The following is a 17,501-nucleotide window of genomic DNA, read 5'->3' as shown; positions in this document are numbered from 1 at the left end:
ATAGCTGTAAACTATGCTCACTAAACTATAGAATGGAGTAAGTGCTGTAGCATAAATATGAACTGTGGAAATGATAAACAAACAAATTAAAGAACCTCTTCAGGGGAAGCAGACTGTATCCCAAGAGGTCATACAAAGTGATATTATTTTGGAAAATATGTTAGGATCTGGTCTTTACCTTGTGGAATCTGTTTCTCAGGCTGGTATTAAACAAATCCACAAGGCTACTGTGGATTAATAATTTGCCCAGAAAGACAAATTATTAGGAGGATTCTAACATCTCAAGGAACTAGACCCTCTTCTGTTACTTTAGTGAGGTCTCTGGGCATACCCACTGCATTTGGAAAACAAATTAAGACCTAAGATTGTTTTTGAAATGAATTTAGAACAAGGGAAAGCAATCAATGGATTCCAGATTTTAAAAATGTAATAGCTTTAAACAGAATGAACAAGGGAAATGAATTCTTTCTTCCCTGGATGGTGAGTGACATTAATGGTCAACCTCTCTTCTTATGTACTCCTTTTTCTCTATTTCTGACATGCTAATGTTTTCAATTAGGTAACAATCTATTTGGCTTGGGAATCCTTGTGTCTCTTTTTAAGTGTTGGCACATCTTTTCTCTGAACCAGTTTGTGTTCCTTGTAAAGTTTACATTTTAGACATCAAGACTTACTTTCCTTTGGGTAAAATTCATGATGGGGGTAGGGAAGGTATAGCCCCTATGTGCTGGTAATATGAGCCAGGTGATTAATGGCTACTAAATGTAGTTCAAAGAACCAGAGGACCAGAGAGGGCTTCACACATACACAAGAGGTGAATTTTGTCTGGCCTGACAAAACAATGAAGCCAGGATTGGGTGGGAAGCAAATTTTAGCAAAGGGATAAAAAAAAATGTACAGCCCTGGGAAAATGCTTTCTTGAAATGAGACCCATGCTTTGATAGAACTTTTCAATGAGGATTTAATTCAAAAGTGATCCTATTTCAAGTATGCAATTATTTAAAAAGAGGAATTAAGTGAGTTGCCAGCTGATGGCAATTTGTCTCAGGGTGCACTTTTAAACCCTAGCAGATTGCATGTTTTTTTTTTTTTAAAGGAGATTTTATTTTATTTTATTTTAAAGATTGTATTTATTCATGAGAAACACAGAGACATAGGCAGAGGCAGAAGCAGGCTCTTTGCAGGGAGCCCAATGCAGACCTCGATCCCAGGACCCTGGGATCCTGGCATGAGCCAAAGGCAGATGCTTAACCACTGAGTCACCCAGGCACCCCCAGATTGCATGTTCTAGGTAGATGGCCTGGAATCAGCAGACAATTGTAGGGGGAATGATGTCAGAGAAGGTTAAATTCCTAACATCAAACTTCAACCAGTACGTCTCTTTAGCCATCTATCTTTTTGTAATTATTATTTTGTTACTGCTTTATTGAGGTATAATTGACATAAAACAAACTGGGCAAATTTATAATGTACAATTTGAAAAGTTTTGACATATGTGAAATTATCACATGCTCATCATCCCAAAAAGTCTCCTTCTTCCCTTGTATAATCCTCTCTCCTTCTTGCCCCCATTAACACACAGGCCACTAATCTGCGTTCTGCCACTATATGTAAGTTTGCATTTTCTAGAAATTTATATAAATGAAATCGCATAATAGGTAATCTTTGTTTTGGTCTGGCTTCTTTCACTCAGCATAATTATTTTGATATTTATCCATGATGTCATGGATATCAATAGTACATTTTCTTTTGTTGCTGAGTAGTATTCTCTTGTATGGATATGCCGCAGGTTGATTATTTTACCACCTGTCTTTGGTTATTACAAATAACACTGCTGTGAATATTCATGTGCAAGTCTTTGCGTGGACACATGCCTTCATTTCTTGTAGGTAAATTTCTAGTAGTAGAACAGTAGGCATATGTTTAATATTTTAAGAAACCACCAAATTCTTTCTCAAAGGGGTTGTTGTATCCTTTGACATTCCCACTAGCAATATATGAAGGCTCCTGTTTCTCCACATTCTTATCACCACTTACTATTGTCTTTTTTATTAGAGCACTCTAGTGTGTGTGAAATGGTATCTTATGATTTTGGTTTGCATTGCCCTAATGATTGCTGATGTTGAACATCTTTTTTTTTTTTTTTTTGAACATCTTTTTATGTACTTAATTGCCATCCATATATTTTTGGTGAAGTGTCTGTTGAAATCTTTTGCCTAGTTTTTTACTGAGTTGTTTGTTTTTCTATGGTTAAATTTGGGATTTTCTTATGTATTAGAGATACAAGTCTTTATTATAGAGGTACTTTGTAAATATGCTCTCCCAATCTATCTCTTGTCTTTCCATTTTAATAAACATCTTTTGAAGACCAAATATTCATAAATTTTGCCAAAGTAAGTGCAAACTACCAAATTTTTCTTTTTTGGATTTTTGCTTTTAATGTCATATCTAAGAAACTATTGCTTAACCCAGTATCACCAAAATATTCTCTTATATTTTCTTGTAGAAATGTTATAGTTTTACATCTTACACTTGGTCTATGATTCATTTTGAGTTAACTTTTGTATGTGGTACAAGATATTGATGAGGGTTCATTTTTTACAGATAGATATCCACTTGTTCAAGCACTGTTTGTTGAGAACTCTGTTCTTTCTCCATTTAATTGCCTTGGTACTTTTATTGAAATCTATTGATCAAATATATATAGATCTATGTCAGAATTTTCTATTGATCTATTTGTCTATTTTAAGACCAATACCATATTGTCTTGTCTTTTTTTTTTTTTGAAAGCCACTGACTTTAGTGATTTTAAAAAAACTTTATAAGGACAGTGCCTCTTCTTGCCAAAAAAGGAGCCAAATAGCATAAGACAGACCAGAGATGGAGGTGGGAGTGAGGGAAAAGCCAGGAATCCATTTAGAAAAGCTGATAATTGTTGACATGAAACTGGCAAGGGAGGAGAAAGAAGATGCATGCAAGAGCAAGAATTAAAAAAAAAAAAATTGAAATGGTGAGGGGAAAGAACTCCCAATGACCTTGTAGTACATCACAGGTGAATATGACAACAGCAATCTCTTCCTTTGTAGAGGATGGGGAGGAGTCCCCATGTCCTGCAAACTCTGGGACTAGGGATTGGGGGCTCCCCAAAGAGCCCCACAGGAAGGCACTGTACCACTCTAGAAGGCCCTTGAGGTAGTCCCAGGACTGCTTGGCATTGGTACCACATGTGTCCTTCATCCATTCCCGGAAGACATCTTCATCTTAGCACCAGAAACTGTCCAAGGACCATATAAGCCTTGTCAAAGCCCCTTCCTCCAGCTTCTTGCCCAGAACTTCACCAATCCTGGCCAGGCTCCCCGGTGGCCTCTTCCCCCCACCCCCATGGATTCTGCCATGATATCTCAGTGCTTTGGGGAGGTTGTTATCTTCATCAGCTTAATTGGTAGCTTTAGCTCCCATATGGCTCCTCCTGCCACCCGACCACTCCCACTGATGCCTCATCCCACTCCATACGATCTTGACCACAGCAGTCCTTTTTAAGTTTGAAGATCATGTAGTGTCAATCTTCCAACTTTATCCTTCTTATTTTAAATCATTTTGGCTATTCTAAGTCCTTTGTATTCTCATATACATTTTAGAATCTACTCCTCAATACAGACAAAAGTCCTGCTGGTAATTTAAGTGGGATTACACTAAACCTACAAATTAATTTGGAGAGAATTGGTATTTTAACAATATTGAGTCTCCTGATCCATACACATGGTACGTACTCCATTTATTCAGGCTAATGGTTCTCAGCTGTGCCTCACAAGGGACATATGACAGTATCTGGACACATTTTTATCATAACTCAGGACAAAGGTAATAGGCATCTAGCAGGTGGAGGTCAGGAATGCTGGTAAATATTCTACAATGCACAGAACAGGCCCCACAATAAGTATCCAATTCAAAATAATGTCTTTAATTTCTCTCACCAATGTTTTATGCTCTTAGTGTACACTATCTATGTGCCTTAGAGACTCTTATGCCTAAATTCTTCATGTCTTTAATTCTCTTATAAATGACAACATCTTAAAAATGTCAGTTTCTGATTGTTCATTGCTACTTTATCTTGATTTTTGTATATTGATTTTGTATCCCATAGCTTTGCTAAATTCACTGGTTAGTTCTAAGAGATTTTTTTTATAGATCCCATAGAATTTTCTACATGGTGATGTCATCCCCCCAAAAGAGAGATGAAATTTTACTCCTCTTTCCAATTTCTATGTGTATTTGTCTTTTATTTATTTATTTATTTATTTACTTACTTACTTATTTTTGCCTTATTATGCTAGGTAGAACCTGCAGTACAAAGCTAAGTTGAAACAGTGACAGCAAACATCTTTGCCTTGTTCCTGATGTTAGAAGGAAGGCATCAGTCTTTTACCATTATGTATGATGTTACTTGTAGGTTTTTCATAGATACCTTTTATCAGGTTGAGAAAGTTCCTTTCTTTTCCTAGTTTTCTGAGAGTTTTCATTAGGAATGGATGTCTAACTATACATCTATTGAAATTACTATATCATTTTTCTTTTTGTATACTGTTAATTTGGTGAATTACACTGGTCGATTTAAGAATGTTAAAATCAACATTGGGAACCTAGGATAAATCCCATTTAGTTATGATATACTGTACTTTATATATATTGTTGGATTAGATCTGCTAAAATTTTAAAAGAATTTTTGCATCTGTGTTCATGAAGGACATTGGTTTATTTTCATTTATAATATCATTGTCTGGATTTTGTATTAGAATAATGTTGGCCTCCAAAAATGAGTTGGAAAGTATTCCCATCTCCTCAATACTAGGGGAGAGTTTGGGTGGAAATTGCATTATTTCTTCCTTCAATGTTTGATTGTGTTCACTAGTAAAGAGTTTTAAGCCTAGTTTTCCTTTGTGGGAAGGTTTTTTAACTACAAATTCAGTTTCCTTAATAAATATAGGACTACTTAGTTTATCTGTTTCTTCTGGAAGGAGTTTTGTTAATTTGTGTCTTCCAAGAAATTTGTTCATTTAAAAAAATACATTTATTTGTTTACTTTAGAGAGAGAGAGACAGAGTGCATGAGCAGGGGGAGGGGCAGAGGAAGAGAGAGAGAGAAGGGAAGCAGATCTCCACTGATTATGGAGCTCAAATCAGGGCTCAATCCCAGGGCCCTTATATCATAACCTGAGCCAGAACCAAAGTTGGATGCTTAACCAACTGAGCCATGAAGGCACCCTGAAATTTGCTCATTTAAGTTGTCAAACTTATTGCCATAAACTTTTCAGGTTTGAAAATTGAAATACAATTTTCTTTTTAGTCCCCCTTTTTAAAGGTTTTATTTACTTATTCATGAGAGACACAGAGAGAAAGGCAGAGACATAGGCAGTGGGAGAAGCAGGCTCCCTGCTGGGAACCTAGTGCAGAACTCAGTCTCAGACCCCAGGATCACGCCCTGAGTGGAAGGCAGATGCTCAACAGCTGAGCCACGCAGGCGTCAGTTATTAGTCCTTTGATATTTGTAGAATCTGTAGTGATGTCATCTTTCTCATTCCCAATAACCCCAATAGTTCTTATCTATCATCTTTTTTTGTTTTGATAAACTTGACTAGAAGTTTATCAGTTTTATTTACCTTTTCAGAGAACTGGTTTTGGCTTTATTAATCTTCTCTATTTTTTCCTCTCTTTTCAGTTTATTTGCTTTACCCTTGATCCTTTATTGTTTCTTTCTTCTGCTTACTTTGAATTTCATTTGCTCTTACTTTTCCAGTTTCTTAAAGTGGATGCTTAGATCATTGATTTAAGAACTTTCTTTTTTAGTGCCATAAATTTCTTCCAAGTACTGCATTAGCTCTATCCACAAATTTTGATATCTCATGAATTTATCTTCACTCACTTTTTCATTTCAGTTTTAGTTTCTTCTTTGCTGTGGGTTATATAGAAGTGTGTGTTTAGTTTTAAGACTTTTGGGGATTTTTCAGACTTCTTTCTGCTGTGGCTTTCTAATTTACTTCTATTGTTGTGAGAGAGGACATCTTGTATGATTTGAATTCTTTTAAATTTGTTGAGAACTGTTATATGGTCCAGATTATGATCTATCTTGGTAGATGTTCCTTGTACACTAGAAAAGAATATGTATCCTGCTGTTGTTGAGTGGTATTTTATAAAGATCAATTAGATCAAGTTCATTCATTACGTTGTTTGAGTTTTCCACATCATTTGTCTATTTTTTTTAATCAATCATTGAGAGAGGTATATTGAAATTCATTAATATAAATTTTAAATTTGTTATTTCTCTTTAATTTATGTCTTTTGCTTCATGTATTTTTTTAAAAAGATTCGAAAACAAAGTGAGCTTTACTAGCTACATAGTTTCTCAGTGAGTTACCATTCTCCTTTTTTATTATAATTTTTTTCTTTAAAATGCTAAACTGCATGGCTTTATCTTAAGTTGTGTGAAATATTAGTATTCAAAAATTCTGAAAGTTTTTTTAATGTCACTCAAAGGTTAATTGAAACATCTGAAAAGAATTGCTTTTATAAAGACATTAAAATATTAATTGTTATAGAGCAAATAGATTTTTATTTTGTTTGTTCACCTATTATATTTCCATTTTAAAGGTAAAATATATACAGAAGAGTCAAAGCAGGCAGTTTTGGCATTTCTAAAACACAAAAAGTTTTTTAATGAACACATCCCTATACGGTGCTAGAGGCAGAGCTAATCCATTTCTAGACTAGCTGGTCTCTTTGTTATACATTGTATATTGTAGCAGACAACCAGAGCACCATGCATAGTTTTGGATTTCAGTCTGTAGTACTACATTCTTCCAGAAGGTTTGCTCCCAGAACTGGTGATGTAAAGAAGAGAAGTAGCTACATGAACATTTTAAGACTAAGCAGTGAGATAATAATACCTTTCTAAATTGAATCAGCATCATTTGACCTGCCATGGACAGGAGTTTAAAGTGCCTTTTTGAAAAAAAAAGTGCCTTTTTGGCCCTTTCCCTAAAATGTAGAGACTCCAATTATCCCTAACCAAATGCAGCTACCATGGGCTGTATCTCCACTGCCCATTGTGGCTTAAAAAACCTAATATTTTTATTAATCTGAGAGGAGAGTCTTTTAACTTTGAAGGATACCCAAGAGATCTTTATTACACTTAAGAATTTGAAAATGCCCTGAAATTTGTCTTCTAAAAAATATTCTGTACTTTTTTTGTGCTATAAGATTCTTATAGGCATTCTTCTGTAATTAAATCTTCAAGTTAATAGAAATTATACCTAAATTAAAAAAAATTCTTCTAGTTATGCCAATGTGGCCATAAAGAAAAGTGAAGATATAAACTGTTTATTCATCTGCTATTTGTTGGAGTGGAAGTAAAATAGAAGTAGAGAAACATTCTAAACCTTTCCAAGATAGAAAGTTAATTTTAAATATATAATTATGTTCCTATTCCCTATTACTGATACTGTTTTTGTGTAAATGAATACAGAGAAATAAATAAACTTTTTACCAAAAAAGTTACATTAACAATTTTTAAGTGTGCAGTTCAGTAACATTAAGTACATTCACATTGTTGGGCAACAACCATCACCATTCATCTCCAGAACTTTCTCATCTTCCCAAACTGAAACTCTGTACCAATTAAACAATACATTCCCATTCACCCCTCTCCCCAGCCCCGGGCAACCATCATTCTACTTTATGTCTCTATGAATTTGACTACTCTATGTACTTCATATAGGCGGGATTGTGCAGTATTCTTTTTTGCCTGGCTAATTTAAGTTAATATAATGTCTTCAAGGCTCATCCATGTTATAGCAAGTATTAGAAGTCTGTTCCTTAGAATAAAATTCTATATATATACTATATTTTGTTTATCCATTCAACTATTAATGGATATTTGGGCTGTTCCCATTTTTTGGCAATTGTGAATAATGCTGCTATGAACATTAGAATACAAATACCTGTTTGAGTCCCTGCTTTCAGTTCTTTTGAGTATATACTCAGAAATGGGATTACTGAATTATATGGTAGGTCTATGTTTTATTTTTTTGAGGAACCACCATACTGTTTTCCATAGTAGTTAACCATTTTACATCCCAACCAACAGTGCACAAGGATTCCTATTTCTTTACATTCTCACCAACATTTGTTATTTTCTGTTTGTTTAATATATATATATATATATATACTTTATATAAATATATTTTTTTACATACATATATAGCCATCCTAATGGGTATAAAGTAGAATCTCATTGTAGTTTTGATTTCCACTTCCCTTATAATTAGTGACATAGAGACATTTTTTAAAGTCTCACATTCTCTCACATGTTTACTATTGCTAGTGTATCTCATTAGTTTGTTTAGATCTACATTTCTGTCTGGTACCATTTTCCTTCTTCCTGAAAGAATTCTTTTAACATTTCTCATTCTTATTGTGTAGATAATGCTGGTGGGGAGTTCTTTCAGCTTTTGTATCTTTAATACGAAGTTTTCTTTTTCTTTCTTTCTTTCTTTCTTTCTTTCTTTCTTTCTTTCTTTCTTTCTTTCACCTTCATGTTTGAAAGACATCTTTGATGGTTGTCTGGACTGAATATATAATTTGTGGAGCCCAATGCAAAATGAAAATGTAGAGTCCTCTGTTAAAAAATTATTAAGAATTCCAACCCATTAGGATACCTGAGTGGCTCAACTGGTAGAGCATACAACTCTTGATCTCAGAGTTGTAAGTTTAAGCCCCATATTGGGTGTAAAGATTACTTAAAAATAAAACCCTAAAAAAATAAAACAGAATTCCAAGCCATTAAAGCATAACATTAAACCAAATGCAGTACTGTGAGCACTGGACCCTATACAAGTGCACAAGTTGCACAGAAAAGTCTACTCTGCTGGTTATAGAATTCTAGATAACTGCTTTTATTTTTTCTTTTTTTTTAAAATTTCTTTTTTTAATTTTTATTTATTTACGATAGTCACACACACAGAGAGAGAGAGAGAGAGAGAGAGAGGCAGAGACACAGGCAGAGGGAGAAGCAGGCTCCATGCACTGGGAGCCTGACGTGGGATTCGATCCCGGGTCTCCAGGATCGCGCCCTGGGCCAAAGGCAGGCACCAAACCGCTGCGCCACCCAGGGATCCCCTTATTTTTTCTTTCAATACGTTATTATTTCTTTTATTTTCTTGTTTTTGTTTCTTCCAGTACTTTAAAGATGTTGCTATGCTGTTTTTTAGCTTGCAATTTTTCTGATGAGAATTCTGCTCTCATTATTTTCGTTTCTCTATATAAAATGGGTCTGTTTTCCCTTGAATGCCTTGAGGATCATCCCTTTTTCATTGATCTTAAGCAGTTAGTTATAATGAAGTCTGATGCAATTATTTTCTTTTTTTGTGTGTGTGCTTTGATTTTTTGTTGAGCTTATTAGATCTCTATGCTTATAATTTTCATTAAAGTTGGGATAATTTTAAGCTATTATTTCTTCAAAAATTCTTTGTTGCCCCTTCTACCTCATTTTCTTTGGGGACTCCAATTACCCAAAAATTGTATCACTTGAAATTTTCCCATATATCACTGACACTCTGTTCTCTTTTCATTTTTCCAGTCTTTTGTCACTGTTTAATTTTGGATCATTTTTATTGCTGTGTCTTCAAGTTGACTAACCTTATCTTCTGCAGTGTCTAATCTAATGGTAATCCCATCCAGTTCATTATTCATCCGGATACTGGCTTTTTCAACTCTAGAAGTTTTATTTGTCTTTAAAAAATGTATTTTACCTAATCTGATCAATCTTTGTTCTACTTTCTTAAACATATGGAAAGCTATACTAAATATTTTAATTCTAATATCTATGTTGGTTCTAGTTATACTTAGAGTGATTAATTTTTCTCTCCATACTCAGTATTGAATATTTTCCAGCTTCTTTATATACCTGTAATATTTTATTAGCTGTCACACATTGAACATTTTACTTGCTAGATGCTAGATAATATTATATTTCTATAAATATTCTTGAGCTTTATTTGGGGACATAATTAACTTATTTGGAAACAATTTGATCCTTTCAGGTATTGTTTTTAATCTTTGTTTGATAGAGCCAAAGCAACATTTCATATAGGGACTGACTTTCCCTACTACAGGGGTGATATCCTTCTGAATACTTTACTTATGAGTTTTTATGAAAATTATGTAAATTATGAGGGTTTTTTTTTTAATTTAGTTAATAGAGAGACAAACTATTTCCACCCTTGTATGAATAGAGGATCATTTCCTCTGATTCTTACCCTTAGTTTTCTCATACAAATATGCTGATCATTACTCAAATGAATATTCAGGATATCTGGAATTTTCTCTTCTTTCTGGTACTCTGCTCTATGCACTCTAGCAGCCTTGGCCATCCCAAATTTCTAGCTTTATCTCCTCAACTTTGGGAGACAACTAAGCTTTGCCTGGGTTCCTTCTACCACTCCTACTTGTAAACTCTCTTTAGGCAATAAACAAGGGCTCATTTTGTTTCTCTTGTCTCAGGGACCACTATATGTGTTGCCTGATAACCAGGGCCTTAAAATAATTGTTTAATGTATTTTGTCTAATTTTTTAGTTATTTCTGTCAAGGGTGAGGAAAAATAAATATGGACCCTGTTACATCATGCTGTCTGGAAGTAGAAGTACCTCTCTAGCCATCTTTCAAATTAGTAGTTTTCAACCCTGACCACATTAGAATTACCTGGCATTGGGAGGAAATTTAAAAAATGGATGTACAGGATCTACTCCAGACCAGTTAAACAAGATTCTTTTAGATTGAGGCCCTAGCATCCATATTCCTTAAAAATACTCTGAGTTTTCTCATATACAGTAGGGTTAAAGAACCCTGGATTTAAAAATAATTATTGCATTTAGGGGCACCTGTGTAACTCAGTCTGTTAAGCCTCCAACTCTTGATTTCTGCTCAGGGAATGATCTCAGAGTCATAAGATTTATTCTGATTTTAACTTAGCATCACATGGCATAGCTCTGAGTCCATTCTTGAGATATTCTGTTGTACTTATATCTGGCACTAGGAGTTCATCTGCATTTGAGTCACATAGCAGTGAACAAATGGATAAAAGAACTTTAGAAAAGTTAAAGCAGAGACCACTATGATCTTGGAATATTGAGACAAATGTTGCCATTACTGTTAATATTTGGAAGATAAATTCTTATCGTAAATATGACCTTAGGTGGTTTGAAGGGGTTGCCTGTAGAAAAATGAATTGTCAGAAAGAATACAGCATCATGACATGGACTTTCATTAGGTCCCATAATTGTGGTTTGCCAATGAAACATACCATCCCCAACTGGATGTGCAGAACATTGTACTGGAGGGTCATGGTCCAAATCACTAAGGTCCTTATTAATCCATTTCAGCACCATAGTCTGCTTTTCTTCCAGCTCCTCACTTTCTTGGTGTGTGCTCAAAGGTCCAGCCAAAACTCTTGATTATCCAGGTGGCAGGGAAAGATTGTTTCTTTCACACCAGCTCTGCCAGACACAGAGCCTCCCTCAAGCTGTGGCCTCAGCCTCCCCATGAGGTAGCTGGTGCCTCTAGGCCCAATGGAGCTCATGCATGTGATACCTCTCTCTCTTTCTAAAACAAACAAAACTATTTCATTTATAAATAATTCTGAGAGACTTTGGTGTTGTGTCACTCCAACCAAGACATAAGGCAGGGAGTCAGTGTAATGCTATAGAAACTTTTAAAGCAGGGAAATGTCATATTTAGATCTTTCCTTTAGAACTGTGTGACAACCATGTGGGAGATGGGGTTAGGTGTGTTGAATGAAGAGACAGGGGATCATTGAGAAGCTAGGGTCAGAGGTAATGAAGGCCTGAACTTGAGCATTGGTAGTAGAGAAGGTGAAGAAGGGATGAATTTGAGAATTTCTGAAGTAGAAGGGATAGGATTTGCTGATCAAGAAGGATGAAACAAGAGTTACTCTTAAATTTCTAGGTCAATTATGGAGTGAGTAATAATATCATTAACTGAGATAGATAATATGGTATGAGAAGTAGGTATCAGGGAAATGAATTACTTCAGTTTGGAACATCCAAAAGTTGTCTTGTAGAACCATCTCTGACCTGTAATTTTTCTGAGCCATAGGAAAGAGAAAACTTTTAGAGCATATCTTCTGAATGTGCTATATAATTTTTAATAGGTGTATCTTTCTCTTTTATTTGACTTAGGTATATATTAAAATATATTTACATTTCTTGTGCATGCATCAGTTAATAGTAGAATAAAGTAGATGTCTTGTAGATGACAAGGTCAGGGATTATTGTAGAGATTTGTTAATGCTTATTTATTTATTGAGGCTGTGGGAGCATTCATTTCTCCCTCTTTTGGACAAAACCTCTACATTCCTGGGGGAGTGGCAATATGGTGGAAGAGCAGGACTCAACTCACCTGGCCCCACAAACTTACTTAGATAACTCTCAAAACATCCTGAACACCTACAAATTCGACCTGAGATTTAAAGACAGAATACCTGGAATGCTACAAAGAGGACACTTGTTGCTTCTAACAGGGTAGGAAGGTGAAAAAAAAAAAAAAGAATAAAAGAATAAAGTGGGGAAGGGAAACTGTGAGTAGCCAGGCTAAAGCAGAGTGGCAAAAGCCTCCAGAGCAAGAAGGCCCAGCCCCGGAGAAATGGGAACTTTAAAAATCCACACCGGAGTTTTCCCTGACTGAGAAGTGCTTAGCAAGGAAATTGGGCAGAATGGGAGGAGGGACAGTGAAGGCTTAAGATTCCTGAGTGACTATAAGTGGAGGGGGGCCCGGGGGAAGCTCACTGCAAACTGCAGCCAGATATCGGTAAAAGGCTGGAGCCCCGCATTCCTCCAGGGCATTTGGGAGAAGCCAGTCGGTTAGGTGGATGAGGTCCAGAAGGAGGTGGCTGTATCCCATTCCCTTCAGGAGAGGCAGTCCCCGGGAGCACGGGTCCAGTGGCACAGGGCCCCAGATCCCAAGGCACCCAATAAAACAAAGTCAGAGATCAGGCATTCCCCCTGGTACAGGAGGAATAGGGGACGGCACAGAAAAGCAAGAATTCTCCTGCCTGCAGGCGCCCTGCAAGCTATGCATCCACACCTGCCCCCAGGAGCATCTAGGCCAGTGCGGACTGGGAGACTGTGGTTAGTTACTCGAGGGAGCTCCATTCTAGAGCTGGAAACCTGGCTGCCACCATTGTAGTTTTTCCTCTTTGTTTCACCTTGTGCCTGGGAGAGGCAGGACTGCCAGGGAACAAAAGCCTCACAGGATGAACAGCTCATACTGAGCCCAGCACCTGTCCAGGGGCGGGACATCTCTGCAAAGGCACAGACACCTGAGAATCAGCACAGCAGACCCCTACCCCAGAAGAACTGCTGGAAAAACAAGGGAAGAGCAAGTTTACTGACAAAGCAGCACTGGAAAGCTCCAGGACTGAGGGAAAATAGTATATAGAACTACAGGGTCCTTTTTTTTTTTTCCATTATGACTTGTTTTTATATCAGACTAAAAATGTCCAATATTTTTTCTCTTTTCCCACCTAAACTACAATATTTTACCAGCTCTTCATTTTTAAGTTTTTTCCTTTTTGACTTTCATATTTCCACAATTACATGTCTTAGATATATTTTTCACTTTTGGATTCCCATCAATGTATTCAATTCAATTTTGGTAGATATATGAAATATGGGTGTTTGGTTTTTGTTTTTTGTTTTTGCCTCGTTTTGTTTTCAATGGAACTTAGTACCTTCTAAAACATGACCAACATACACCCAGAACCAAGTGGAACACCGTGTTGGTTCATTCTGTGAGATTATATTCTCTTCTGTCCCATTCTTCCCCCCTCTTTTATTTTGTTTATGTTTTTGTGGTCAATGTTGGGGTTTTATAGAAGTATTGCTGGTTTATATAAATTTGGGATTGAACATCTTCTAGGACACATAACAAAATACACTCAAAATCAAGAGGATCACCCACTAGGACACCTTAGGTAGACTACATTCTCTCTCCACTACCACTTCCTCACCACCATTATCCACCCCCCTTTTTTCCCTCTATTCTCTACTCTTTTTTTTCTTTTTCTTTTTTCTTCTTTGTTTTTGGCTTTTTATTTTTACTACTTTGTTTTAAAATTTGTTTTTCAGGGATCCCTGGGTGGCGCAGCGGTTTGGCGCCTGCCTTTGGCCCAGGGGCGCGATCCTGGAGACCCGGGATCGAATCCCACATCGGGCTCCCGGTGCATGGAGCCTGCTTCTCCCTCTGCCTGTGTCTCTGCCTCTCTCTCTCTCTCTCTCTCTCTCTCTCTCTCTGTGACTATCATAAATAAATAAAAAAAAATTTAAAAAAAAATAAAATTTGTTTTTCACTTTAGTGGTCTTTTTGTTTTATTTTTTTCTATTCTTATTTTTCCTTAATTTTCTGGCTTCTGACCTCTTCAGAATCATCTAGGGTGTATTTTACTTAGTTTGTGGTTGATATTCTTGACTCAGGCCGCTCATACAGCCATTCTGCATTGGGCAAAAAGACTAGAAGGAAGAGTTCACCACAAAAGAATGAAATGGTATCAGTACTCTCTGCCACAGAGTTACAGGATTTGGATTTAAATATGATGTCAGAAATTCAATTCAGAAGTACAACTATGGAGCTACTGGTGGCTCTGGAAAAAAAGCATAAAGGACTCTAGAGACTTCATTATTGCAGAATTGAGATCTAATCAGGCTGAAATTAAAAATAGGTTAAATGAAATGCAATCCAAACTGGATGTTCTAAATGTTAGGGTTAATGAGGTGGAAAAGAGAATGAGTGACAAAGAAGACAAGTTGATGGTAAGGAAGGAAGCTGAGGAAGAAAAGAGAAAAAACAATTAAGATCCCATGAGGAAAGGCTTAGGGAAATAAATAATAGCTTGAGAAGGAAGAATATACATCTAATTGGGATTCCAGAAGAGGCTGAGAAGGAGAGAGGACTATAAAGTGTATTTGAACAAGTCATAGCTGAGAACTTCCCAAACCTGAGGAAGGAAACAGGCATTCAGAACCAAGAGATAGAGAGGATGCCCCCCCCAATCAATAAAAACCATTCAACACCTTGACATTTAATAGTGAAACTTGCAAATTTCAAAGATGAAGAGAAATTCTTAAAGCAGCTCGAGACAAGAGACTCTTAACTTATATGGGGAGAAATATCAGATTAACAGCAGACTTCTCCACAGAGACCTAGCAGGCCAGAGAGGGCTGGTGTGATGTATGCAGGGTACTAAATGAGAAAAACATGCAGCCAAAAATACTTTATCCAGCAAGGCTGTCATTCAGAATAGAATGAGAGATAAGGAGCTTTCAGGATAGGTAGAAACTGAAAGAATATGTGACTACCATACCGGCTCTGCAAGCAATATTAAGGGGGACCTGTAAAGAAAGAGGAAACCCAAAGAAACAATCCACAGAAACAGAGACTGAATAGGTAATATGATGACACTAAATTCATATCTTTCAATAGTTACTCTGAATGTGCATGGGCTAAATGAGCCCATCAAAAGATGCAGGGTATTGGAATCGATAAAAAAGCAAGACCCACCTATTTGCTATCTCCAAAAGACTCATTTTAGACCTAAGGACACCTCCAGCCTGAAAATGAAGGGATAGAGAACCATTTACCATTCAAATGGTCCTCAAAAGAAAGCTAGGGTAGCAATCCTCATATCAGATAAATTAAGGTTTATGCCAAAGACTGTAGTAAGAGATAAAGAGAGACACTGTATCATACTTAAAGGGTCTATCCAACAGGAAGCTTTAACAATCATGAATATTTATGCCCCTCATGTGGGAGCTGCCAAGTATATCAATCAATTAATAACCAAAGTAAAGACATACTTAGATAATAATACACTAATAGTAGAAGACTTCAACATGGCACTTTTAGCAAATGACAGATATTCTAAGCAGAACATCACCAAAGTAACAAGGGCCTTTAAATGATACACTGGGCCAAAGAGATTTCATAGATATATATAGAACTTTCCATCCAATGCAATTGAATACACATTCTTCTCAAGGGTACATGGAACTTTCTCCAGAATAGACCACATATTGGGTCAGAAATCAGGTGTCAACCAATACCAAAAGATTGGGATTGTCCCCTGCATATTTTGAGACCACAGTGCTTTGAAACTAGAACTCAATCTCAAGAAGAAATTTGGAAGAAATTCAAACACGTGGAGGTTAAAGAGCATCCTACTAAAAGATGAATGGATCAACCAGGAAATTAGAGAAGAATTAAAAAGATTCATGGAAACTAATGAAAATGAAGATAAACCATTCAAAATCTTTGGGATATAGCAAAAGCAGTCCTAAGAGGGAAATACATCGCAATACAAGCCTCCCTCAAAAAATTGGAAAAAACTCAAATACACGAGCTAACCTTGCACCTAAAGGAATTGGAGAGAGAAAATCAAGTGAAACCTATACCAAGCAGAAGAAAGATAATAAAGGATCGAGCAGAACTCAATGAAATAAAGACCAGAAGAACTGTAGAACAGATCAACAAAACCAGGAGTTGGTTCTTTGAAAGAATTAATAAGATAGACAAACCCCTAGCCAGCCTTATTAAAAAAAAAAAGACTCAAATTAATAAAATCACAAATGAAAGAGGAGAGATCACAACCAATACCAAGGAAATTTAAATGATTTTTAAAAAGATTTTACTTATTCCCCCCCAAAAAAAAGATTTTATTTATTCATGATACACACACACACACACACACACACACACAGGCAGAGACACAGGCAGAGAGAGAAGCAGGCTCCATGCAGGGACCCCGATATGGGAATCGATCCCAGGACTCCAGGATCAAGCCCTGGGCCAAAGGCAGGCGTTAAACCACTGAGCCACCCAGAGATCCCTATAAATGATTTTAAAAATATATTATGAGCAGCTATATGCCAACAAACTAGGTAATCTAGGAGAAATGGATGAATTTCTGGAAAACCACAAATTACCAAAACTGGAACAGGAAGAAATAGAAATCCTGAACAGGTCAATAACCAGATTAATTTTGAAGCAGTCATCAAAACCTCCCAAGACACAAAAGTCTAGGACCAGATGGCTTCCCCAGGGAATTCTATCGAACGTTTAAAGGAGAAATAATGCCTATTCTACTAAAGCTGTTTCGAGGTATAGAAAAGGAGGGAATACTCCCCACTCATTTTATGAGGCCAGTATTACCATGATTCCAAAACCAGACAAAGACCCCACCAAAAAGGAGAATTATAGACCAATATCTCTGATGAATTCGGATGCAAAAATAATCACCAAGATACTAGCCAATAGGATCAAACAGTACATTAAGAATATTATTTACCATGACCAAGTGGGATTTATCCCTGGGATGCAAGAGTGGTTCAACACTCATAAAACAATCAACATGATAGATCACATCAACAAGAGAAAAAACA

At 36.4% G+C, this 17,501-nt stretch overlaps 1 pseudogene; it reads right to left on the bottom strand.

The window, feature by feature from the left end:
• Nucleotides 1–11,024: 11,024 nt before the first annotated feature.
• LOC129501358 (ubiquitin-conjugating enzyme E2 D3-like) lies at nt 11,025–11,438 on the bottom strand (annotated as a pseudogene).
• Nucleotides 11,439–17,501: the final 6,063 nt, after the last annotated feature.

The sequence above is a fragment of the Nyctereutes procyonoides genome, unplaced genomic scaffold (genome assembly GCF_905146905.1).
Source record: "Nyctereutes procyonoides isolate TBG_1078 unplaced genomic scaffold, NYPRO_anot_genome, whole genome shotgun sequence".
In the NCBI taxonomy this organism is placed as follows: domain Eukaryota; kingdom Metazoa; phylum Chordata; class Mammalia; order Carnivora; family Canidae; genus Nyctereutes; species Nyctereutes procyonoides.
Note: the sequence above shows the minus strand (reverse complement) of the source record. Positions and strands in the feature narration are given on the sequence as shown.